General features: G+C 41.7%; 1 long non-coding RNA gene across 1 annotated transcript; it reads left to right on the top strand.

The window, feature by feature from the left end:
• LOC110394504 lies at positions 4,200 to 10,945 on the top strand. Its single transcript, XR_002435674.1, has 3 exons — positions 4,200 to 4,963; positions 6,219 to 6,328; positions 10,655 to 10,945. It is a non-coding gene; the product is annotated as an uncharacterized LOC110394504 (long non-coding RNA).

A 24,837-nucleotide genomic window follows, 5' to 3' on the forward strand; every position in this document is an offset into this window, starting at 1 on the left:
AGCAGGTCCTTGATCAGGCCAGATTCTGCTCTTCTGAAATCTCAGTTGTAATCCTGCTTTTTTTGCTTTGTTCCATCCTCCCAGGATTCCCACATCTCATGGTCAATGCAGCCAAAGCTGTTCAGGACCTTCCCATCCCCGGCAAATCCTTCCTTGTTTGTATGTGTGAGGTTCAGCTAAGCACCTCTCCTTGTTGGCTCTTTGATCATCTTTTTTAGGATTTTGTCATCAACACACTCCCCATGCCTTCTGCATGGCTTGTGCCTTGCTGTGTTGCACCATCAGACAGCAGGATGGTTGAAGTCCTCCATGAGGATCAGTGCAAATGTGAGACTTCTACTAACTGTCTGAAGAAGGCCTTCTACAGATGATCATAGAATCATAAAACGATAGAATATCCCAAGTTGGAAGGGACCCAACTCCTGGCTCCACACAGGACCACCCAAAATTCAAATCATATTTCTGAGAGCATTGTCCAAACACCCCTTAAACTCCAACAGCTTGGGCCATGCCCACTGCCCTGGGCAGCCTGTTCCATGCCCACCACCCTCTGGTGCAGCAATTTTCCCTAACCCCCAGTTGCCCCTCCCTTGACACAGACCCATGCTGTTCCCTCTGGCCTGTCACTGCCACAGAGAGCAGAGCTCAGCGCTGCCCCTCTGCTCCCTGTGAGGAGCTGTAGGACACCACGAGGCCACTCCTCAGTCTCCTTTGCTCTGGGCTGAACAAACCCAGGGACCTCAGTCACTCCTCATACACCTTGCCCTCTAGACCCTTCACCATCTGTGTAGCCCTACTTTGGGCACTGTCTAATAGTTTTATATCTTTCCTATATTGTGGTGCCTAAATGTGCACATAGTGCTCGAGGTGAGGCTGTACTGGTGCAGAGTAGAGCACCAGCTGTACTTCTTCCCGATTGCTACAGACACCCAGAACAAATTCACCAGTGTTGTTCTGCACCACTTGTTGTCACTAAGGTGCTGTACAAGAGAAATGGCACCACTGGTTATCAGTACTGACAAGGCTGTCTCTAATCTAGTTTCGGACAAATATAATTGAGTTGACTCCTCATCCATCCCAAAGCAGAGCTCCATACTCCATTTCTGCTGTGGTGTCACGTAAACAGCATTTGTGTTTGTTCTCTTCTCTCTGCTCATTTTTTATATACTCTATATATTGTGCTTTAAATTATGGAAGAAAAATAACATTGCCATTTAAAACTGTGTTGTTTAACTTTCTATATGTGAGATTTCTCAAAGTCACTGTATATTTTATCAGAAACTCTTCAAGATTAATTCTTTTGATAAATAAAAAACAATAAATTATACAACAAAATACAAATCAGGGAATACAGTTTTATTTGTCCAAAAATAGATTACAGAGAAAGTCTTGTCACTCTTAATAACCAGCAGTGTAATTTCTCTTATACAGCACCTCAGTGACAACAAAACACAGCAAAGAAACAATATACTTAGATTCCTGTAAATAACATCTGTGAGTATTACTGTGCTTGAAACCAATTTGGGAAAATATACACTCACTGAAATTTTGTTGTATTGAGTGCACATTTATTGTTCTCTACTTTTAACGTCTGGTATTCTTGCTGCTTGCTTGCTTTTTTCCATTTTCCAAGTATTTTCAAGGATAAAATTATTGTGACTGTTGATCCAGTTGCAAGGTGAGGGTCTTCAACACTTCTTACACATGTTGCATATACATTTCACTCTTAGCTTGAAATGAGAGATACAGAAAATTCAGACTTTATAATATTTTAGAAGAAACCAAGATATACTTATGCTGAAGACATATATTGCATCATTGTTTGTACCGTGGTATTGGTTCTTCCAGGAGAGGCTCCATTTCCCTTCAGCCCCATTTCTGTATTTCATATCACAGATTCATAGAATCAGAGAATCACAGAATTGTAGGGGTTGGAAGGGACCTCTAGAGATCATCGAGTCCAACCCCCCTGGAAAGCAGGCTCTGTAGACCAGGCTGCACAGGTAAAATCTGTGCATAGTAATTTAGTCACCAGGACTGTGTAAGCCACAGGACTCACTGAAGGCCAAAACTTGTTTCCTTTGAAAGCTTACTCATTTATACATTTCTGTCCTGAGTAGTTCCATCATCAGTGGAAATAGCGTAGGTGTATATTTTCAAGAGCCAAAAAAGACTAAGATATTTTGAAATGTTTCCTTTACCTAGTCCAAATTTCTAACATAGACTGTGCAGGTACAGGGAATGGTTGTTTGAAATGGTAACATCTATAATCTCTGTTACCTTACAGATACATATATAGAAAATATGTACTGGTTAGGCAAAATATTGCTTAACCACTCCTTCCATGAAGAAATTCTTCCTAACATCTAATCTAAACCTCCCTGGTGCAACTTGAGGCTGTTTCCTCACATCCTCGTGAGGATAAACTGGGTATTGCTCTGGTGTGCAAGGTGTCCTCATGCCTGCCTGGGAGGACCTGCCTGTGTGCTCACAGGAGCAGCCCCACCAAAAGGTGCTGGGAAGGGTCAGCTCTAGGAGAAACAGGTAGCAAAAACAAATAGATTTTGAGAAAGCAAAGGAAGGGACACTTACATGCTATTTCAATCATGCTCGAGACTTTCAGCTCAAAATCCTAGTTAATCACTGATCACTGACATCATTTATCTTCTTCAGCCCATTGTCAGATTTGACAAAGCACTGCTCAAAATTTTCTTTCCAAAATTTATAGATTTACATCTTCTAAGCAAAAAGTTTGATGAGGGGAAATACTAAGGTTCAAATCAACCACTAAAAACACTTTATGCTCTTTATCAACTTTATCTTCTTATCAGCTGTTGAGATGTTGACTTTAGCATCCTCTCCATTAGTCCTTCTTAGAATTTTCAAAGCTGCAGTCCTCATGTTGCTTTTTTTTCTACCAGCATGTGTGGAAGGAGCTTCTCATAAATGTCTGCAGTACATCACTGTCTACCTTCAAAACTTTTCCACACTGAAATACCTATGAAACCAGGGGCAGCACTTAAGTCGCAATTTGGCATTATTCTGTAGCGAAGTAAACCTCACACCTAGACATTCTCAAAAGCCAGTTTTTTCCTGCAGCCACTCTACACTCACCTGTGGCCACACGTTCCCACTTTGTCTCCTGTAGCATCACTGTTACTCATCTGATCTTGTAGTGAGATGGTTAAAGAAGCTAAAATATCAGAAAAACAATTGCTTTTCTATATGACTAGTTTTATGCCTATTGTATTTCATGAATTGGAAGCAGATGACTTTCAATGTCAAAGCAAGGGAAGGCAATTACTGGGTCAGAAGAGTTGAGCAGAATCACCCTTCTTTGTCAGCAATTAACTTTTAGATTGAAGCTATAAACACCTAGTATACTGAGAATACTCGTTATCACATTGATCTGTGATGTCTTGTTATATCCCTGCACCTATGTGTCTGTAACCACCTTATTTCCTTTATCTTCTACTTTGTTTGTAAGCATTTTGTTCAGGGGCTGCATCTGTATTGACTTTGTAAACCACAACTTTTGCAACTTCGCAACTTTTTGCTGTGAGGTTTACCACAGTGTATCTTCTTTCCTTCCTAACAGATGCCAGACATTACTATTTACTGCTTGGAGAGGATTACACAGACTTCACAGAACTGTATGTCTAGGTCATTGTGAAAAGGCTTAGTATTATAACATCTCAACGTAATATAAGTAAAGTTAATATTGAAAATAAGAGCAATGTCTTTATTTTGATATAATAGTTTGGAATTTTAGTGCTGGATACAGCTGTGTTGGATGCACACGTTATCTGTCAACATCCTTCAGGAGAAAAGAATTGTAAGGAAAACATGTACACTTGATGATCATGTCTGGTTGGCTTTTGCAGGTATTTTTCCTAGGTTTATTACTCTACAGTATGTTATCTTGCAGGTTTGGGGTATGAAAAAGGCCGCTCCTGTGAAAAGCATTGTGGAAACGAACACAGTGGTTTGGGAGCTTGGTATTAGGAAATCACTGAATCACAGAATGTCAGGGATTGGAAGGGACCTTGAGTTCCTACATGACTGATCTAAATATAGCAGAAGGATTCTTATGAGGCCTGTGCAAAATATTGTGATCTTTAAAACTTGCTGATCCCTTGTTATCTTTTTAAAACATCTTAGACAGGTCTGTTTGCATCTCATCAGCAGAAACAAGCGTGTTGGAGAATAGAAGCAGCTCTGGACTATCTGAAACTGCAATAAGCAGACTGGAGGGGTGGAGAAAGGCAAACCCAGAGAATGAATTCAGCAGAGCAAATTGAGATGATACTGGAAATAACCCTTGAGAATTTGAAGATAAGTTTGGACTTGAATCTGTGTTGTTGTCCTCCTCCTCTGCCCTAGGAACTACTTCTTGATATGTCACTCTCATATATGAGTCACCTGCACCATATATGAAGTAACCCTTGTGAACATTTGCCTCCCCAGATATTATCTTTCTTCAGATGAGGATTGAATGAAGGGAAAACTGCATGGAAACTCAGCAAACTGATTAGCAAAGCTGCCTGGAGCATGTATCTCATCTTAATGTACAGTTTCCTGGGACCTCTGAACTACCTGGTTGTGGCTAGTTGCCACTGCTAGACAAAGATACGTTCTTCCACTGTCCTAGCTGAGGTGGCTTTGCTGCCTGGGTGAAGCAGGGTAAGTCAGGCTGGAAGCCAGACTGGCAGAAAGATAAGCCAGGAAGAAAAGGTTTCCAGCAGGGTATTACCCAGGCTAGGCAAGAGACAGCTCAGACACAGGGAACTTGACTAGCAGTGACTTAGGTCAGCCTAAACTCACATACCTGGTGTTCTCCTGGGTGCCACTTTTTCCTCCTGTGTCTGCTCCAAGCTAGGCACTTGCATTTCCTCCCTGGTGCTGCCTCTGATGCTTGACTGACACCTTATGAGTTGACTGAAATCCTCCTAACTGTGTGAGGGTAAGTGAGAGTGAAGGAAGAAGTTTGGAACTCACATTTTTGGTGGTCAAACAATTACTATCACTCACTGAGACTGCAGTTTGATGTTAGAGAAAATTGTAATACCATGCGTGCAAGCTGCTACTGAAGAAAATTTAATCATCCATGAAAATTCACTGATTCATCAAAAAAAAGAATTCTTTTTTTGGTGAGTTGCCATGAAATTGCATGATTGTTAAATCCAGTTCAAGGGAAGCTATGGGAATGTATGTATAGAATTAGTTGGGAAGAAAAGAACTGCTGGTTTTTTGTGGCAAACTCCAGTTAGGTGGTGCTGCCAGGATGTGAAACTCTCCTCTTAGCTTGCTTTCAAAACGGATGAAAACTAAACTCAGCTTGTCAAAAAAATCAGTTATGAGGTGGGTCAACACCCGCATCTGGCTTAACAGCTGCAGAACAGCTTTTCCTGGCACAAAGAGAGAAGAAGTTGTAGTTAGGGACAGGAGATGGGGGATTTTCCTCTATTGATAGTGGTGTGTTCTTAGGTTGGCTGATATTGACCAAGCTATTCTCCTGGAAGGGTATTCCAAGGCACAGGAGCAATTTTCATCTGTTTTTAATAACTGGCTCAGCAAAATGAGTCCACTTTTTTTTCTAAATGCTTTAATTTTGGAAACCAGGTATTTTCACTGGCCGCACAAGCAGGCAGATTTGCAAAAGGATGGGAAGACGAAGAACTATGCCAGTGAGTGGATAACTGAATAGGAAACTGGGAAATCATACACCTCTTCAACTGGCTTTACTTTTAGGCAAATTAAAATGTGAAATTTTGCCTTGAATTTTCTACAGTAGTTTGTAATGAAGAAGAATAAGGACATACCTCAGCAACCCTCTCTTGTTACATGCTGTAATGGTGCTACCAGCCCAGTTTCATGATGCAGTGGGGTGGTACAATACAACAAACATGATGTATGGTACAGTAGGGAGCCAGCTATTTTTAATGTGTTTTTGGAGGATCTAAGTCCATATTTCATTTCCTAAGTGAACTTGCAGTAAACTTTAAAAAAAAAAAACAAAAAACTTTTATGGCCTGAATTTTATTTAAAATTTCTCAGAATGACAAAGTTACTTCTGCATGCCCTTTTAAATCTGTGTTTCTGCCTTCACCTGTATTGCTTTTTCAGCAGTTTCTGATTTAAAGAAATCATTACAATAGTTTGCTTCTTGAATTTTAACTTTTTGTTAACTAATGAAAGAATCATTGTGATTTCTTTAGGATTATGCTTATGTTGACCTGACTGCTAATGCCAGACTGGTGATTAATAACACCATAAACTGTCTCAGAAACAGCTGAATACATCTCATACAACATTGCAACTCTTGCAGGTAAGTAGTTGGACACTTTTAGTCTTCTGTGTAAAAACTTCACGTGATCCTTAGTATTGAAAACAAACCAGTTGTTTATATTTCTATCTGTGAAAAGAGGAAGTCAGGTTAAACTGTCTTTGCATGACTTCTTTAAAAAATGTGAGTATCCCTCAAGAAAAAAAACTCTTTGTCACAAGAAAATACTAGCTATTATCAGCTTTTTTATTTTAAAGAGCATCAACAAACATATCTGTCCCTTGTGTATAGATCTAGCGGAGAGCTTTCTTGTGTAACTTGGAAATGATCATGCAGAGAGAGGAACCAAAAAATATTACTGTATAAAAAAGTTGAGCTGAAACTGTAAACTTAAAAACAACAATAAAATCTCTTTCAGAAGAGAGCAGTGTGAACAGCCAAACTGAAAGGAAAACTAGTAAATACATTCGTAATTTCTAATGTTGAAGTGCAACACCTGCAGTGGGCTGATTGATTGCAACCATCTGAGACACTCCTTTGAATCTGTTCACATCTGTGCCTGAGGTCCTGTTAAAGGATGACCTGATTAAGCTTTAATTTCTGTAGTCTCTGTGATTTTAACAGGGAATGCTTACTAAGGCAGAGGTAGAAACCTGTTATTTCTGTGTGACTTGAGTGGATTTGTGCAACTAGAATGCTAACTACAAACTAACCTCTGATTATCAAAAATAATCTGTTGGTATATGAGAAATTAATAGCTCTGTGGTGAACATCCATATCTAGCCTTTTCAGTTTTGTGTTTTTCTTGTACGTTGGGCAAGCATCTTAATTTTATGGGATGCCTCACGGTGCTGGCCATAAAGCAATGGCTGTAGACCTTTGGGTATGTCTGTCTTGACTTGTGGGTTTTGATAGTAGTGGGAGTCCTGGGTTGTACCAGACAGATTCATCTAGTACCTAACAGTTTTGGAAGGTAACTGTCAATTTTATGTATATATATTTATATGTTCATGCATAAATGGACTGTATGGACAATCTCATCTGTGCAATAAAAGTGTTTGGGTAGTCAATACCTTTCTCAAAAGGTGGATGTTGAATTCTGGATGAAATACCAGCAGGATTAGAAAATTAAAGTGAGCTAGGGAAAGTGTATATGGATTTGGAAATAAATTTATAATAAACTATAGCAAAGATATACGAATAGTTGTAAAAGCTTTACAAAGCTTGATGCTTTCCTCAAGAAATGGTAGCCTGTTCACACAACAAATAATAAGTAGATTCCACCTGAGATTTGTTTCTTAGTGATTCTTTTGTTCGCTTGTTGCTTTTTATAGAAACTTTTCTTTGTGGATATTGAAAATTCTTATGCAAACTGTATTTGAAGGGACGCTAATAGCAACTAAGATGTTGCAAGAGATTTTGTGCTAGTGGATTTTGAGTCATACCTTGCTCTTGATCACGGGTTTTGCAACTTACTCAGGCAGGACTGGGACACATATGGTACAGGCTCCCTTGTGTGTAGAGAGTAAACTAAAAGATCTCCCTTCTGGAGGGGCAGCTGTACCACTGGAAAAAAAAAATAGTGAGAGAACTGATTTGGGTGATTTTACTTAGGTTTTTAGACCAGCTACAGGGAAACGCTTGAATGTGTTGATTACTCATGGTAGCAATGTCCAAGAGTATGTATTTTATTAATCCTTACTAAAGGAAGGTAGACTGAGGTAGGGTTGAGGAAGAACTCTGGCTGAAGAAGTGGTTGCACCTGGCTACAGTCTGTACTTTGTGCTCAGATTATTTACCACTTGAATTTACTGGAGTAACTTCATGGCTGGCTTTGTGTCTACTGGCTGCCGAAGGCTCTTACAGTGCATGAGCTCATGGGGTTCATCTTCATTAGTTGACAAGACTGCCAAAGGCCAATTTCTGGCCCCAAGACCATGCTTTTGTACGAAGCTCTTCTCATCTCTGGAATAGAGCATCTGTATTCTGTCGGACTACTCCTGACCGCAGCTCAGGCATTGTCTGGGGGAGGACTACTCAGGCTGAGTGAAAGGATGCCACAGACTACTGTAGCTATAGAGATAATGCAGCTTTAGTGTCTAGACCTGTGCACTTGTAACTTTTCTGGCATAGGTGACTGAAAGCCGCTGCAGCAGATTGATCTCTCCACCACAGACAGAAGCAGCGTTCACCCATTCAGAATGCCTTGGCTTAATTCTCTTGAGCAGTATGATGCAGGTATCTTTTGCTCTTAGTAGGAGAAGAGGTGGGAGAAAGATAGTAAACCAACGTATTTTAATACTGTCTGTCCTTTGTTATGTGTAAATCAGGAAAAATTTCCTGTAAAATGGATTAAAACTCCCCAAACCTATAAGCATATGTGCAAAATCAAAAATCACATTTACTTTGAGGCAAAGAACTGAAGGGTATAATGATCCTTTAAAGTCTTACACAAGTTGTATTTATGTTTCTGTGCACTTCATGAATTTCTTGCTATCTTTGGCCATCAGTGAAATAAAAAAATCAAAACAGAAAGTTAAATAGTGACTGTCACATCTGTATTGGCCTATCTTTGTTTCCAAGTGGATGGTTTTAATGCATAAGTTTTTCTCATTAATATGTTAGTTTTATCAAGGTGATATTTTTGTCCTTTTCCAACACATCTTAATGCCGCTGATGGCTTTAACATAGCTGCTAGTGTTGACAAGTAAATAAGCACTTCATGTTGTCTTTACTTATGAAACTTTGTGGAGGAAGTTAGCTTTTACATCAATACCTTTCATAGGTCAGGTAGTAGCTATTCTTGATGTTACTATTTTCTCCTTGGTAGTTACAGACAAAAGGTAAGCAGAAGTACTAATTCCTTCTTTCTTCCTTTCTTACATAATGCATGGTTGTTTTTATTTATTTTTTTCCACAAGGTGAGTGTGGAGTAGCAGAGCTAACTTTCTGATGCAAGTGGTAGTGTTTTTGTTTTATAATCTATTGTTTTGTACTGCGATGTGCCCATCACGCCTTGTTTTTGGTTCTCTGTCCTGCTGGGAACAGCCTGCAATTTCTTTTTATTCTCTATTTTTTGCATCAGGGGTGTAGTTAATTGGATTACAGTTCATGTTCTCTGCTTGATTCCCAAGAGCAAGAAAGCAGGCAAGTCCTAGCCACCATCTGCTTTTCCCCTGTCCTGTGGATTTCTTTCATCTCTAATGAACTCAGACCAAAACACAGAACACTGCTCTCATGAGCTACCATAATACTTCAAAGGAGTTTTTGAGCTGGCTGGACAAGAATTTTGGGACATGGAGATAGACATTAAATAGATCAAGGAATGAGCCCCAGAAAAGCTGAGGACTTACTGAATCCAACATCTGTTTTACTAATAACAGTGTTGTAAATATGAAAAAGATCCATGTACTTGTTTCACTGTAAACAGTTCAAGGCACCATTCTCACCATCTCATTGTAATGTGTGAAAATGTTGATGAAACCTTGACTGCAGGATTGGCAGTGGTATATTGGCAGTTGGGCAACAGTTGATTGATGAAGGAATGGTATGGGTGGAGATGTCTGTAATCAGCTCCTCTGTAAACTCAGATGAAATTTCTGCGCACCATTTAGTTTCCTGGCAAAAGAACTCATGCTAGGGTTTTACTATTCTTACGCTATTTTATTATTTTAGTTACTTGGTCTTATTAAACTTTAGAGAAGGGCAGGTAATCTTTGAATCACTACAAATATGTATTTGAGATATTGCAAGAAAAGACAACGGTTTAAACACTAGAAATCAGCTTTTCACATCAAACTACACATACACTCTTCAATTCACAAAGAGCTCCAATAGTAATTTAGATGTCAGTGAAACTGAAACAAGTTTTGAATTCCTTTTGAGGAAAATCCAGTTAACACTTTTAAAACCAGATGTAAAGAAATCAACCATGGCATTTGTAAAATCCCGAATATAGCTCTGCATTGGTTAGTGAAGTATTCTACATCCTGCTTACTCAGAATGCTTCTCTCGTAAACAGAATTTGAGTTTCTTCAACTGTTGCTCATGGGACAGTGTTAAAGAGTTTCAAAATGTCTGTCCTTCACCTAGCACTATATCAGAAGTTTTAGCAAACACAGAATAGCTTGTGTGGTCTATTTAAAGGAAAAGATATGTGGCATGAAAAAGTTGAGAACTGCTGTTCTGATAGAGTATCTAGGAACATAAATATAAGATCAAATCTTGAAATGTTATGAGACTTCAAGTATTGCATGATGATGGTGGGAGAATCCCATTATGAAATGTATACAAGTCTTTCTGAGATTGATTACAGCAGGTCAGATTGTTCATGTTGTGGTGAGATACTGTCCTTTCTGTACTCCACAGGCCAATGTGATGCAAAATGGTATAAAAGCTTTTGGAAGAGGACAGCTCAAAAGGACACCATCAAAGGTAGAAGTAAGTAATGTAGTACAGTGCATGTGGTAAATGCTTGAAGAAATGCTTGGATTTATTTCCGTTTTGAAAACGTAAACATACTTGGCTTAATGATTTAATTGTACATTGTGCTGTGAAATCTGGTAGAAAATAACACTGAACTTCCTACAATAAGGAGAAACCAGCTACTTATAGGTATGTGTTAATGACTTATTAGGAAACAAGGATAAAACTTTATACAAAAGCTTCTCATGACAGTTATTCCAGGTGACACCTGTGCATCCAGTCTGAAATATGAAATCTCTCCTAACATCTGCTGGTACAATGTTGGGTGGCTTTTATAGCGTCTCTGTAGATTGATAGCACTGGGAGCTATAGTGATTGCTGCTGATTTATAATAGTGTAAGACATTGCTGGGAATGTTTCATACAGGAAGCAATGTAGGAAGGCGTATGGCAACATGCTATTTGCACTGGTCATAAGAAGACATCATTGCTTTTGAAAATTATCAAAGTACTAGGAATGTTTTATCCTGTAGTAATCTGTTTCACAGCATTTCTGATATGCTGCAGTCCCTTCATAGCTTCTGTTTCTATTGCACGTGGAAAATGTAGACTTCAAAACATATTCAAAAACTAACATTAAAAATATTATCAGACTGTGCGTAGTTTGTTTTAGGGGTTTTAATTTTATTTTTTTGGAACTGCTGTATTTTCACTACTGACTTTATTGTGTGACAAAAAGAGAATACAGAAAATGCTGAGCTATCTAGGAGTTTACTGAGATACTAAACAAACTCATCAGTATCAAATGACAAGATTATTGTTTTAGCTTGTAATTATTTCTGCTGTGTCTTGAAGAAGTCCTGCTCTAGACGTGAGACCTGATAAACAAAATATTTTGACTGTTTAAGAGAAATGAATATTGGCCAGTAATGTGTCCTTGCAGCAAGGAAAGCTAATGGTACCTTGGGCCAAGTATTGCTAACAGCACTGGTGAGGCCACATGTGGAGTGCTGGATCCAGTTCTGGGCTCCCCACTATGCAGGAGACGTGGACATGAATGTAGGCCACAGAAGTCCTGAAGGATTTGGAGCATCTCTCCTGTGAGGAGAGGCTTGGAAAGCTGAGGGTGTTCATTGTGGAGAAGAGGAGGCTTGGGGGGATTCTCATCAGTGTGAATAAATGCCTGAAGGGAGGGTGCAAAGGAGGCAGAGGCAGACTCTATTGAGCGATGCCCAGTGACAGAACAAGAATCAGAAGTCACAAACTGGAACACAAGTGGTTTGCTCTGAACAACTGAAAGCATTTCTGTGGGGATGATGGAGCACTGACACAGGTTGTCCAGAGGCTGTGGAGTCTCCCCCTTGAAGATCTTCTGAAGCTGCTGGGACATGGGCCTGGGCACACTGCTTTGGGTGGCCCTGCTTGAGCAGGATCTCCAGAGATCTCTTCCAAATTCAGCCTGAGATTCTGTAGTAGTAGTGGAAGAAAAAAGAACATCTTCAAAACTGTTAATTGTTCCAGTTCATCACACTTCTTTCCCCAGCAACTCTCAGGTGTGGATTAGCTGTATGAAAGACAGTCCCCAGGAGAAAAAGGTAGATCCGAATTTACCCAGCCTAAATACAAGTACACAGCGTTTCCTATTAACTGTGTCTAGGACTTCAGTTTGAGTAACAAATTTCATCGAGTCTGCTTTGAGACCTGCTGTGCATTTCATCATACATTTGATCCTAAAACAGTATGGTAAGGGACCGTGACTTGGATGCTTAAGAAAACAGCATAGGAAAAAAAAGGGAGGAGGAGCAATAATTAAATGCTTTCCCAAATACGTAAAGAAGTTAAATACGTAATTTGCTCTTCATTAATGTTTTTGACATCAGTCTAATTTTTTAGTTTTCCCATTTGCCTGAGGTTTAAAATGAGATTTCTGTCCCTTCAAGTATGAAAAATGGCGGAGGGTAAGGTGAAGAGAAATAATATAATTCTTTTTTTCCTCATCATGAAAAGAATAAGAAATTAAGACCAGGTATTCTTTTTATTTGATCAAGTAATCTAGCTTGTTAGAAGCATCCATGAGTCCAAAAGAAGGAAACGAGATCACTGTTCAGATTCAGAAATAGGGTATTTCTGTGGTTTTATTCATTATGTGTTAAGGTTGAATCAAACTATGAATTACAGCGGAAGGCCAGATATTCAAGCACAGGAAGATAGAAGTTAAATGAGCACACCACACCACCAATAGTCTCCTGCAACTTAATGCTTTTGAGGAAAACATGGACACAGACTTGCTTTTTGAAGAATTCGTCATTTACCCTGATAAAACTGATTTGCTATGTTCCTAATCACTAGTGGGTTTTGGGTAGTTTGGTTTTTCTTTGCTGTTTGTTTGCTTTGTTTTCTTCTTTCACATAGAAAAAATAATTTTGTGCAGTACATTTATTTTCCCAGCAAAGTTGGAATACTCACCAGAATGTTAATTCTTGACATTTTTTTTATTTTAAAAATTAAAATTTCTAATAGCTGGCATAACCACCTATGTAAAAAATAATAAAATGATTATTTTCACAAATATATAATGTTTTTTTAAATTTTGGGAAGTACTTCCTGGCATATAGTTCCAGCTGACATCTGAACTTAGGACTGTTTATGCTGTTTCCATCTACAGCAACAGAATTCCAATCTCTGCTTAAGAATGTAGGAGAACACCAATGCAATTTTGATTTGTCTGCACCTGGTGTTCAGATATTAGCAGAGTAATTTGTTACAGCTTTTGCTCAGCCTCATCAGTGCTAGGATGCTCTTCAGTGAAATGGCTACTGGTTTGCAGTATAACAGAAGACTGCTTGCTGCACTACATTAATACTGGGAAGGAGATGTAGTCCCATTTAGTCCCTCTGGTAACTCTTCTGTTGGTTGCAGGCAGCATCTTATTTTACCGTCATCTGAGTCTTGTATCAGAATCAAGAAAATCTGGTTCTCATGGTTGGCATCATTTTGAAATGCCTCACAAATATTTAGTAGCACTGTTTTTGCTATGGAACATAAATGAATAAATAGATTACAGCACTGCATATGGAAATCAGGATTTTTTTTTTCTTATTCCTAGTTTTTAGTGTAAAAGATGCTGAAATGCAAGTTTCAGAAACAGAGGGGAAAAGAATCTGAAAAGAAAGAAAAATACCTGAGTCACAGAATAGTTGTGATGGCTGTTATGTTTTTGAAATTTAACAGGCAGTAGTTGCCTGTAGTTCATTTAGTTGCTGAATGAACTGGTTTCTTCCTAAGCTGAACTCTGTAGTTTTCCGGAAACCTAGGGGAGCTGCAGTTGTGCTAAACCTGATGTGCTTGTTCATCTTACACTGTTGAGATGCCTGTTCTTTTTTTTTTCTTGCACGTTATTTGTCACAAAAATTTATTACGATGTTTTCCAGGAGCTGATGGAAACTGCTTTCCTTTAGTGAATTTCACAGGAAAGCAAGTGGTATCCTTTATGACCTTTTAATACAGCTATATAATTCTTGAAATGTTAAATCTAAGTAAAAGAAAAGTAACATTGATTTATCTCAGTGTTCCATTAAGTATGCATTTCTGCCTTATAACTAAGCCTTGAATACTGTGAATTGTATTTTCAGAGGCATTTTAATAGTTCCTATTTCTTGCAACTGCATATTTTTGGGTGCATTTTCCTCCCTCTGGTTTATTCAGTTTCCTCCTCGGTTTTCCTGCTTTAAGACCTAGCTTGTGAGATGCATGTGTGCTTCCCTGACCTTCCAACCTCATTAGATCACATCTGTGGTTCATGATGTTGCTTTGGGTTCCCCAGACCAGCCAACACACGTGCAGGTAAGGCTTACTTCTGTTTCATGTGGCTCATCTTGTGCCTAAGCTCTGTGTTCAGTAAGCTCACTTACTGTTAGTTACTCAGTATGGTCGAGCAAGCTTTATAGCTTAGAACAATATACAAGTATATGTCTAATTCTTTTGTTCTACCTTCCTGCTGTACTTTTGAATGTTTCATGAGGTTTAAAGCTGCAGTGCATTGTACCTCATGGAACAAAGAGTTTGACTTATGTAAGTGCAATATTTGCTTTGGCATCTGTCAGCCTGAGGGTTCAAAAAGAAAAAGACATCTCCATAAAAGATCATCAGTCAAGAAAAAATAGGGCAGATTATGACACCAACTATAAATTTTAAAAAAATCTACTCAATCTAATCGCTAACATGATATAAAGTCATGGTTATTTGAGGATATTAAACAGCCAGTCATAGTTTTACTTGGCTATTTTCATTAGTAAATAAATTAACATTTGCAGAAGTTATCCCATTACTTACTCTTTTTGGTCCTATCTTCTACTCATTAATTTCCAGCTGAGTCATTCTCATTCTTTCTTTTATTTGGTGTGAAACTTTATCTTCTCTGATTCTTATTAGTCTTATCTACAGTATCATGCTTCTTTCAGCATCTTTTTCTGAAGAGCTCATCTTTGTTATTATTAAACATGTTTCATGGTAAACCTAGATGTGACTTTTCATTTCTCCCATTAAAATAATCTATTTTAACAAATGAGATTAAAAGGTCACAAGTATTTCTTTCCTTTGTTTTGCATTTACATGCTTAAGTTATGTCTGTAGTGCTGCCAAGTCTGTCATTTAAGAAAAGCTTAAGGCAAATATTAAAAGTTTCCTATTCCAGCTAATTCACTGCTTGTACATAATTGATAATTTATCAATCAGAGAAAAAATACGAGTTTTGTAAAGAGGATTACTGACAGATTAAAAACACTAAAGCATATTAGATGGATTTTATAGGGTTGTAGGAAACTATAACAAGGTGTTTGATGTGAAACTGCCTTCCAGTTTAAGGAGTTTATAAGGGTCTGTTGTTGGAAGAGTTAAAGCCTGCTGTCTGGACAGGAATTTTGTGGTATTCAGTCCTTTATCATAATACATTTTTACATTGTGGATAAAGGTCTCTTCCTTTTATTTCTTGTGCAGTTTCATAGCATAATAGATGCATCTGTTTATGTGTGAAGTGCTTATGGCACTTCAACTTAGCCCAGTATTTTTTTATCATTATTTTTAAGGTATGTACGTAATGCCTCCGATATATTTTCATAGAAACTACAGCAGATACAAAGAGCACAATAACACTGTTGTATAGAGCAAATTGTTAGCTTTTGTAGCTATTTTTCAACATAGTCACCACCATTAGCTATGTGTTTTTGCCAGTGATGAACAAGAGCCTGCATGCCACATTTGTAAGAATCTGCACCAGCGGAGGTGACCCACTGTCACTTCTGGTGAAATGCGCCATCCACACTTCACTGTGCTCACATCCTGAAAGTTTATGGAGACCAAACAGTGGAAGTGCCAATGAGTGTCAGTGGGTGCTGTTTTTTCTGCATGGAGGAATTCAGTGACACATCTTTGCTTCATGTGCACTTCCATGTCAGATGCCATTTTGTTAGACTGCCCCTCTGCTGCCATCTGTGACATAGCAACAAAATGTGATGGAATATTGGCAGGAACTTTCAACCTGCACTGCCATACCACCATCTGCCTCTGACATCATGGGCCAACATCATAAAATAGGAGGCATTACTTTTGGAGCAGCCTTTGTAATATTTCTAAATCCTCTCTACTTTGTTCAGAGGAGTTTTCTTCTTTATTATCACTGTGTTACACCTTCTCCTGTGTTGTCTTCCATGTTACTCCCTTTGCTCCTTTTGCAGTCTTGGGATGTTTTCTCTCACTATGCTGTGCTTTCTGCTCTCTGTCGTCCCACTGTGGTTCAGCCAGCTTTTGTGCATATTCTTTGTCTTCAGCTGTTTCTTTTCGTCTTGTCCAGGTATGATTTCACTCCTGAGCACTCTTGTTGTGGTCTCAGGGATTCCTTCAGAAGATGAATGGCCCCAAGAAAAGAAAGCTTGACCTTAAGTAATGAGCCTACTCCATTCTTCCCTGAAGTCCTAGCAGAGCAGAATTTGTTCTGTGCACAGCATGCCTTTCTGTGCATCATATTCCTTCTGTCACCGGTCACTATTGGTTTTGAATGCTGGAACAGAAATTTCTCCATCTTCTGTGAGCATCCTTCAGCATGTGGGAGGTAACTCATGCCCAAGCTGTTACCTTAGGCATGGAACACAGGCTCATACATGTAAGTAACTGTAATTTAATTTGCTCAGATTTGGCAGATCTGTAAGGGGTGTGGAGACTGCCTCCTCCCTGATGTATCCCATGGCCTGCTCTTCCAGGGTCTTCTTGTGCTTTGAAACTGTAACCATTCATAGAATCACTAAGGTTGGAAAAGACCACCAAGGTCATCTAACCCAACCATCAGCCCATCACCACCATGCCCAACGATGTCCCTCAGTGCCACATCTATCCTGTTCTTGAACACTTCCAGGGACAGTGACCCCACTACCACCCTGGGCATCTTGTTCCAATACCTCACCATTCTTTCTGAGTAGAATTTTTTTCCTAATATTCAACCTGAACATTTCCTGGCACACCTTAATGACATTCTCTCTCCTTCTGTTGCTGTTACCTGGGAGAAGAGGCTGACCCCCACTTTGCTACAACCTCATTTCAGGCAGTTGTTGAGAGTGATAAGGTCTTCCCTGCTGCTTTCCTGCTGCTGCTTCTCCAGAAGATGCTCTGTTGCTGCTCCCTCTGTGGGATTTTGGTCTCGGTTTCTTCTGGAAGAGCAGGGGAATGGCTGAGGCAAGGGGAAGGGGAGCTGAGGTGATGACAGTGAGGAGACGCTGTGCAAGAGAGCAAGCACTGTGCTTAGATCCTAAATGCTTACAATCCTGTATGTAGGAATATGTATCTCTGGCACTGTCTGACCTAGTATGTTGCAAATGAAGGTGGGACAGTAGTGCTTTCTGCAATCTGTTACAGCTGCCAGTGTAACCGTGGTGCAAGTAGGGTAGGATGAGCTTGAGGTGCGTAAATATTGAGCCAGTCTCTGTGGTGTGTCTTTGTGTAGCCACTGCCTGTAGCAGTGTGGGAGAGCATGGCTTGACCTTGCTAGATGTGAAGCTGTGGCCACGTGCCTGTAGTTCTGAGTGCTCTGTAGTGCACTGCTCTGTTTCAGCTTCTGCTGACAGCATTGTAAAACAGTAACACTGTGAAATTGAACAAGCTCGTGAGTGGAAATGGGTGAGGGGTGTTTGTCTTCCTCCTGCAGTGGGATGAACTGTGAGCAGCAGTGCACGGAGCCATCTCTCAGGGCATGGAAGAGAGTTCTTTTCTTTTTACACATTCTATTCACGTTTTACATGATTTTCATTGTATTCTCAAGGGATACATCCAGGCAACCTGCTCTAGCAGAGGAGTTGGACTAAGTGATCTCTAGAGGTCCTTTCCAACCACTGCGATTCTGTGAAGAGATGTATTTCCTCTATACGTTTCTACCTGAAAAATGTTGAAAAGGATGAGTAATATGAGTTGAAATAAAACTTCCTTTTTTGCCTTCCTTGCTCTTTGCTGCACATTGTGCTTTTTGTACCACTGTAACAAATCACACGCCAAGCCCTGACTTCTGCAATTGCACTGCACTCACCTTGAGCAGGTGAGCAGAGCTCCTTCAGCTTTATAGGCATAGGCAAGCTTCAGAACCCAGTGAAACACAGCCCTAAAATAGCTGAAGGTCACGCCGCCATCCCTAGCAGAGCAGCACAACCCGACGACTGCCTTTCTGAAACAACTTTCAGCGTGCGGCGGGAAGTGCCAGCAAGGGCCGCGGTTGTTTCCCAAGGGCAGCCGTGCGCCCGTCCCCCGCTGCCTCTGCTCAGGCCGGGCACAGAGGCAGTAAGGGACGGCCCCCAGCTTCTGCTGGGGCCGAGTAGGCGGCAACACGAGACGCTCCCTCGGGAGCGGGGTGCCCTTAGAGGACAGCAGGCAGCACCCAAACCCCTGCAGCGCCACGGGGCGCCTCCAGCCCCGCCCCGTGACGCGGCCCGGCGCGGAGCCTGGGCGCCTGCGCGTCCTCCGCATGGCGCTATAAACACGGCGGGCGGCGGCCGAGCGCGGGCCCTGAGAAGCACGGGGCAGGGCTGGGCTGGGCTGGGCGCCGCCGCAGTAGGACGAGCCGGCGGCCCAGGCCCGCCCTCCGCCCGCCCTCTCTCCCTCCCGCCGGCAGGGGAGGCCGGGCCCACGTGGGGCCGCTGAGCGGTAGGCGGCGGCGGGGTGACCATGTGTGCTGGGCGGCGTGCCGCCGGCCGGGACAGCGCCTGAGCGCTGAGCGATGCTGCGGGGCGGCGCGGGGCCCTACGCGACCCGGCCGCCCCCCTCGCCTTCCCTTTCGCCTTCTCCATGAGCGCTCCGGCGGCGGCGGCCCCCGTCAGGCTGATGCCCGGCGGGCACCCGGAGCAGCCGCCCGCCGGCTCTCCCGCCGGGGGCTCGGCTCCCGCGTGCGGCAGTCCCGCCGCCAAGGTGCCCGGCTGCCCGGCACCCTCCGCTCCCTCCGCGGGGCCCCCGGCGGTGCGGGCGGCTGCTGCGGGGGGCCCGCGGCCGGTGGTGGTGCCCAAGGGACCGCCCGCCGCCACCATCCAGCTGCCGGCCAACTTCCAGCTGCCCCCAGGTGAGTGCGCGCCCCGAGCCGCGGGGCCACACGCGCGTCCTCCTGCTTCGTCGCTCCGCGTGGGCAAGTGGGAGCTCAGGCAGCTGGGTGCGATGGGGAAAGTTGGGATGAGTGCCCCAGGAGTTGGGAGCGGGTCGCTTTTCTGCCTGCGAGGCGGGTGGGTGAGGTGGGGTGTTCGTCTGCCTTGCAGACGTGGAGATCACAGGCTGCTCGAGTCGGACACTGTTAGGGGTGCTCGCAGCACCTGAGGTGGATGCAGGGTGGATGTGGAAGCCGCTGTGTAGGGCAACTTTTCGTGTTCCACGCGAGCTGTTACAGAGGAGTTCTTTTTGCTGTGGTGGCCAACCAGGCCCCTGCGAGCCCTTCGTGGAGCAAAACATCTCTCTGCATAAGGTGTGCAGTGAGAACGCTTGAAGTTCTTTTCTTTCTTTAACGCGTGTGTGGGAAATATGCTTACGGACATACTTCATGGAGCAGCAAAGAGAACACTGGTGCAGCGCCCATACAGCAGTGGTAGCGGTAACTTACAGCTTGGGATGGTACCAGAGACTGCCCAGGTGTTCCTACCTGCACTACAGTGACTGATACCACTACTCTTACTCTGTTGAGGTATGCAATTGCCTAGTGCTATTGCTGCTGTAATTATTTTCTGCCAGGACAGCTCCTTTGTTGGAGCATCTTTCTCAGTTACTTCCAGGTAGGATGCTGCCTGAACGGAGGTCTGACTGTATGTTCGGTCCTGTGCTGCTGCTGCTTCTGCATGTTTGCATTTCCTCTTTTTGTTTCTCTTTCATTTTTCTTTCATTATTTTTTCCGTTTCTTTTCTCAAAGACACGTGCCTCTTTGGGAGTTGTTAATATAAGGGAAAATAAAGTCTTTAATAAGTAAGTTTTGCTTTGGGTTTCCCAGCACTCGCATCGTGCTGTAATGTCTGAGTAGTCAGCAGTCAGGGATGAGTCAAACTCCTTGCCAACTTTACTCTGAAATGAAACACGGTGGAAATTGTTTGTTTGTTTCTGTCTTTATTATTTAATTGTCGGGGCTCCCAAATCTTCAGGTGTTTTTACTTAATGCCAATACAGTCCAGAGAGTCAAAACGTTCAGTTAAACATCTTTCCATGCAGGTGAAGGCATGTATGAGTAGCTTGTAGTTTGGGAAGTGCGACTTAGCATTACTTTTTTTTTTTTCCTTTTTCCCTTTTTTTTTTTCTCCTATTATAGCTTGGTTTGGATATATGAAGGTATAGTGCTGGATGTAAACTGCCTTGTGTTGTGGCAGTAAGCAGATGTAACAGAAGTGGTGTTACCCTTCTGTTGCATCATCTTGTTTTCCTTGCTCCTGGGACAAAACTAAGAAAGAAGACTTTGTGTTCAAACTTCAGAGGTGCCAGTACCCTACAACATTTTAACTGGAATTTAATACTCTAAAAAGAGTACTGAAGATGTTGGATTTCACATGAATCAGTGAGTGTCTCCAGGAAATGTTTCGAAATGATCATCCTAAGGACAATTTTAAAAATGCATTCTTGCTTGATAAAGTGTTAATGTTCTACCTCTGTCTTTATTACTCATTAAAAATTGAATCCATATAAAAATCATGCAAGTGCTTAACTGTAAGGTGGTATAGCATTAAAACTACAAATGTTGGACTACTTAGAAAAGACAGTGGAATAAAATACTGAATCCTTAAGCTTGCAGAGTTCATTCCAAAGAAATGATAAAACCTAGCCACACAGGCTAAAATGAGCTAGGAAGGGTGCACCTGGCTTTAGAACCGTGGCATTCAACCTGCAGTACCTGTGAAAGCTGGTAAGAAAAATGCATACAGAAAGTGTGCACCCTCTGAGCTGTAGTTGGAGGTGTTGGAAATGGCTTCTTTTAAGGAAAGGTGGATGACAGCACCACTCTTATCAGTCATTTTGCAGTACTTGTGAACTTGCAGTCTAGAGCAGGTTTTGCTCTTATAGATAGTTGCTGTTTGCAGAAAAGAAAAGCACCCGGGAGAGCAGAACTTGACTTTATTGTTTAGGGGCAGAAAAAGTTCTTGAAAGACATGGATTTAGGCTGTTCTTTCTTTTTCAGCTTCTGCTTTTCCCTCCCTTGCCCAGAGTAAAGCCAAGAGGTGGGAAAGTTAATGTCTGATGACCAGGTATTTCACTCCTCTGAGCTTGAATTATGCTCCTGCCAAATGTTACTTCACTAAGTTTCCCATGGAGGACTGTTGAGCTTCACAAGTTTTGCAGTGCATACAGAACCCAGACTTGCTCGTGACTAACAAGGGTTTTTCATCATTTTCCTCTGCAAAATGCAGGTTTGGGGCTGAATAGCCAGACTACTGCTGTGTTCCTCTTTTGTCCTTAGGTATCTCCTGTACCAGCAGTCATGAGGTGGGAGACCATGCCTGCCTGCCTGTACAATGTTTTCACATGAGAATTCTTTCACACACCTTTAGTAGGACAGATTCTACCCTGGAGCTTTGGTTATTGTATTTTGCTCTTAAATACTATTAGCTCTTAGACTGGGTGGTGGGGCTGTCTCTTCCTAAATAGAAGGAATTTTTAGATCATCAGTTACCCTCTTTGTTAACAAAAACTTTTGCAGCATTTCAGAGTTTTGCACTTGATGAACTTGTCTACATGACTGGTGAAGACCAAGCAAGCACGGTGAGTGCAGTACTGCCAACAACATATGTCTCTGACCCCAACTCTTGTGACTGTGTGGTCTGTGCTGTTCCTCCCAAAACTGCAAATGTCTTATGTCATGGACCACATTCTTAACAGGGAATTGCACCCTTGGTTAACTTAAGTTTCCTACTGCAGGAGGAAATTGTTGGGCTGTGCTGTTAAAAGGAGGAAATGGGTGAAGGCCTGGGGAGGAGGAGGAGTGGTGATGTTTCTAGTAAAACTTATTGCATTTCTGATTCTCCTTCATTATAGCTGAGTAGTGCAAATACATCGTGTTAAGTAATATGAATGTTTTGAAGGGGCCATGAGAAATGTTCATACCTCAGCTTAGTGTCTTTGGGCCTGACACTGGTTTGGGCAAGTGGAGAGTAGAGAAGTAGTGTGAAAATGAGGAGAGCATCATCCTTTGATTTCCTTTTTTCTTAACTTTTCTTGAACGCACTTCTCTGCATCTGTGGATTTTACACTGTCCCTCAAATTACATGCAGGTGTTGGAAGGGACAGTCAGACGTATCTGCTTCTCTCTTGAAGGGACAACAAATTGCAGAGCTCAGCTGGCTGCTGAGCATCCTCAGTTGTTACCTTTGGATCTGCTTAATGTGTCAGGCTTTCTCTGGGAGAGAACTGATCTGCCTGCCTCTGGTTTGGTGTTGCTGATGAGCCAATACTGCTGGAGGTGTGTACTTCATGCATCTGGGCTTGTGTCCTGACTCTGCCTGACTTTCGGCTAGCATGCAGGTGTGAGGTTCCGATGCTGCACCCAGGCTCCTCTCCATCTGCCTTGGAGGCAAAACAGTGGCAGGTACAGGTCCTTGGCTCCTGTTTGCAGTTCAGTTGTCTTTACTTGTGAATTTTGGCCTGTCCCTGACGAGCTTTCTGCTGCCCACAGCTTATCTGGGCTGATAGCGGGTAGCTGTTGAGAAGGCACAACTGAGTGTCGTGGCAGGAGGCAGGTGGACAGCAAGCAGGCACCTGTTGGAAGGAGGAGGGAGCTGAAGCGGTGTCCCTGTGTTTCTTCTAATTGTGTGGGTTCTCAGGTTGTTTGTGTAGGCAAAGGCAGGCAAACATCGGTGTCTGCCTCTGCACCTAGCTTAGCGGCTTTCCAGTACTGCACTCCCAATCTCTCTTGTTCCGTTCTGTTTGTTGTTTCTTGGTTGTAAAGCTGCGTGAGGGATTTGTTGTTTTCATAGTTGCATCAGTTTGCTTTGGAATAGAAGAAAGGGCTATTTTTTAACTTCTTATTTTATGTTTTGATTGTTTAGGAGGTGGTTACTCAAAATGTTCTTTCAACTCATCAGGAAATTAGAGACTTTGCTTCAAAGTCTGTAGTTCCTGGATGTGGACAGTTTCTTGAAGTCTGAGCATAAAGTTTGTCCTGTAGATGACCAGTAGGTGCTAAATGATGCATTCTTTCAATGTTTAATATCCCAGTGGTGCCCTCTGTTTAGCAGGCTTACCTGGGTTGATTGAAAACTTCTCTCTTCAAAAGAGCCAATGCATGTCAACTCTTTCATGAGGAGGGCTCAGCAAAGCTGTGGCAGACCTGAGGAACCAAATCAAATTTAACTGATAGCGAGTAAAAGTCTTCCGCTGCATCCAGTAGAAATTTCAACTGCTCTGTAGGATTTGATTTGACTTTCATGACTGAACGTATCTAGCAAAACAATGCCTTCATATCGTTAAAAGCGCTGCCCTATGGGAATTATGATTTAAATCTTGGCAGTAGATATAAAGCTAATTTCTAGATTTATGGTTTTCACATAAAAGCAGATGCACTCTGAATACTGAAGCACTGAAATACGATGCTCAGTAAAATTAGTGTTTTAGGCTGTTCCAATCTTACAGTCAATTGGGCTGTATTGCACAGAATTACAGCTGCTGATTGGTGAATGTTTAACTTTTTTTAATCCTTAGAAAATGTGAGCCTGACTTCTATTGCTTTTGCAGTATTAAAGGACCCTTTAGGTTCTGGTAATAGCATCATCCATACGCAAGTGGATGAAAAAATAGTAAATATGTTTCAGCATTATTTTCTCAAAGACTGATAAAGTAGAAAAGTTTTGAATTGTTTATATTGAGCAGTTTGAAATAACAGCCTTCCTTAAGTTCTCCTACAGAACCAAGTACTTGCTGTGCCACATGGTGGAAATCTGTACTACGCTTATTGAGTAGAATTGCATCTTACAGTTACTTATGCAAGCCTTGCTATAAGTTGCAAAGCTTTTGAAGAGTATAAAAAATGAATAACTTGTATTGTCCTAGGGTTTGTCTTTGTCTTTTGTCATCTGAAGTTTTTTGCATAAAGCTACTTCTCTGAAAATTTTGGTGATTTCACAAGAAAAAGATGTTTAATTTACAAAGCAGAAAATACCACAATAGAGGCAGGTAATCTACTTGTTATTCAAATGGTGATGGTTAAGGTCTGTCCTGCCATTTCTGTCACCTTAAGAATGGAGTCCTCTGGCAGATCTTTTCTACCAATATCTCAGGAAAATACTCTTTAAACAAGACTGAAGTAGGGATAACATGATGGCAGATGGAAAATCCTTGTTACTAATGAGCAAATCTAGTTTCTGTTAAGCCTGAAGAACTCATGAAGCTCAGTGTTCTTGCTGGATTACTTGGTGGAACAGATGGATGTTATGATGGCACTTGGTTTTCATAGCTTGTGTTTGCAGGCCTCTTCTAGTGCGCAGTCCCAGTTTGTCGGAGGCAGAAGAGATGGGTTTGTTAGTATTAGCTGCTCCTAGGAAAGTTTCTCACGTGGATATTCAGGCAGAATTGAAAGGTGGGTGATGCAGTATCCCCTGATTGGCACACCATCTGAAGGCTTTCACCTGCAGCTTGCCAAGTGGC

Source organism: Numida meleagris, chromosome 2 (genome assembly GCF_002078875.1).
Source record: "Numida meleagris isolate 19003 breed g44 Domestic line chromosome 2, NumMel1.0, whole genome shotgun sequence".
Lineage (NCBI taxonomy): Eukaryota > Metazoa > Chordata > Aves > Galliformes > Numididae > Numida > Numida meleagris.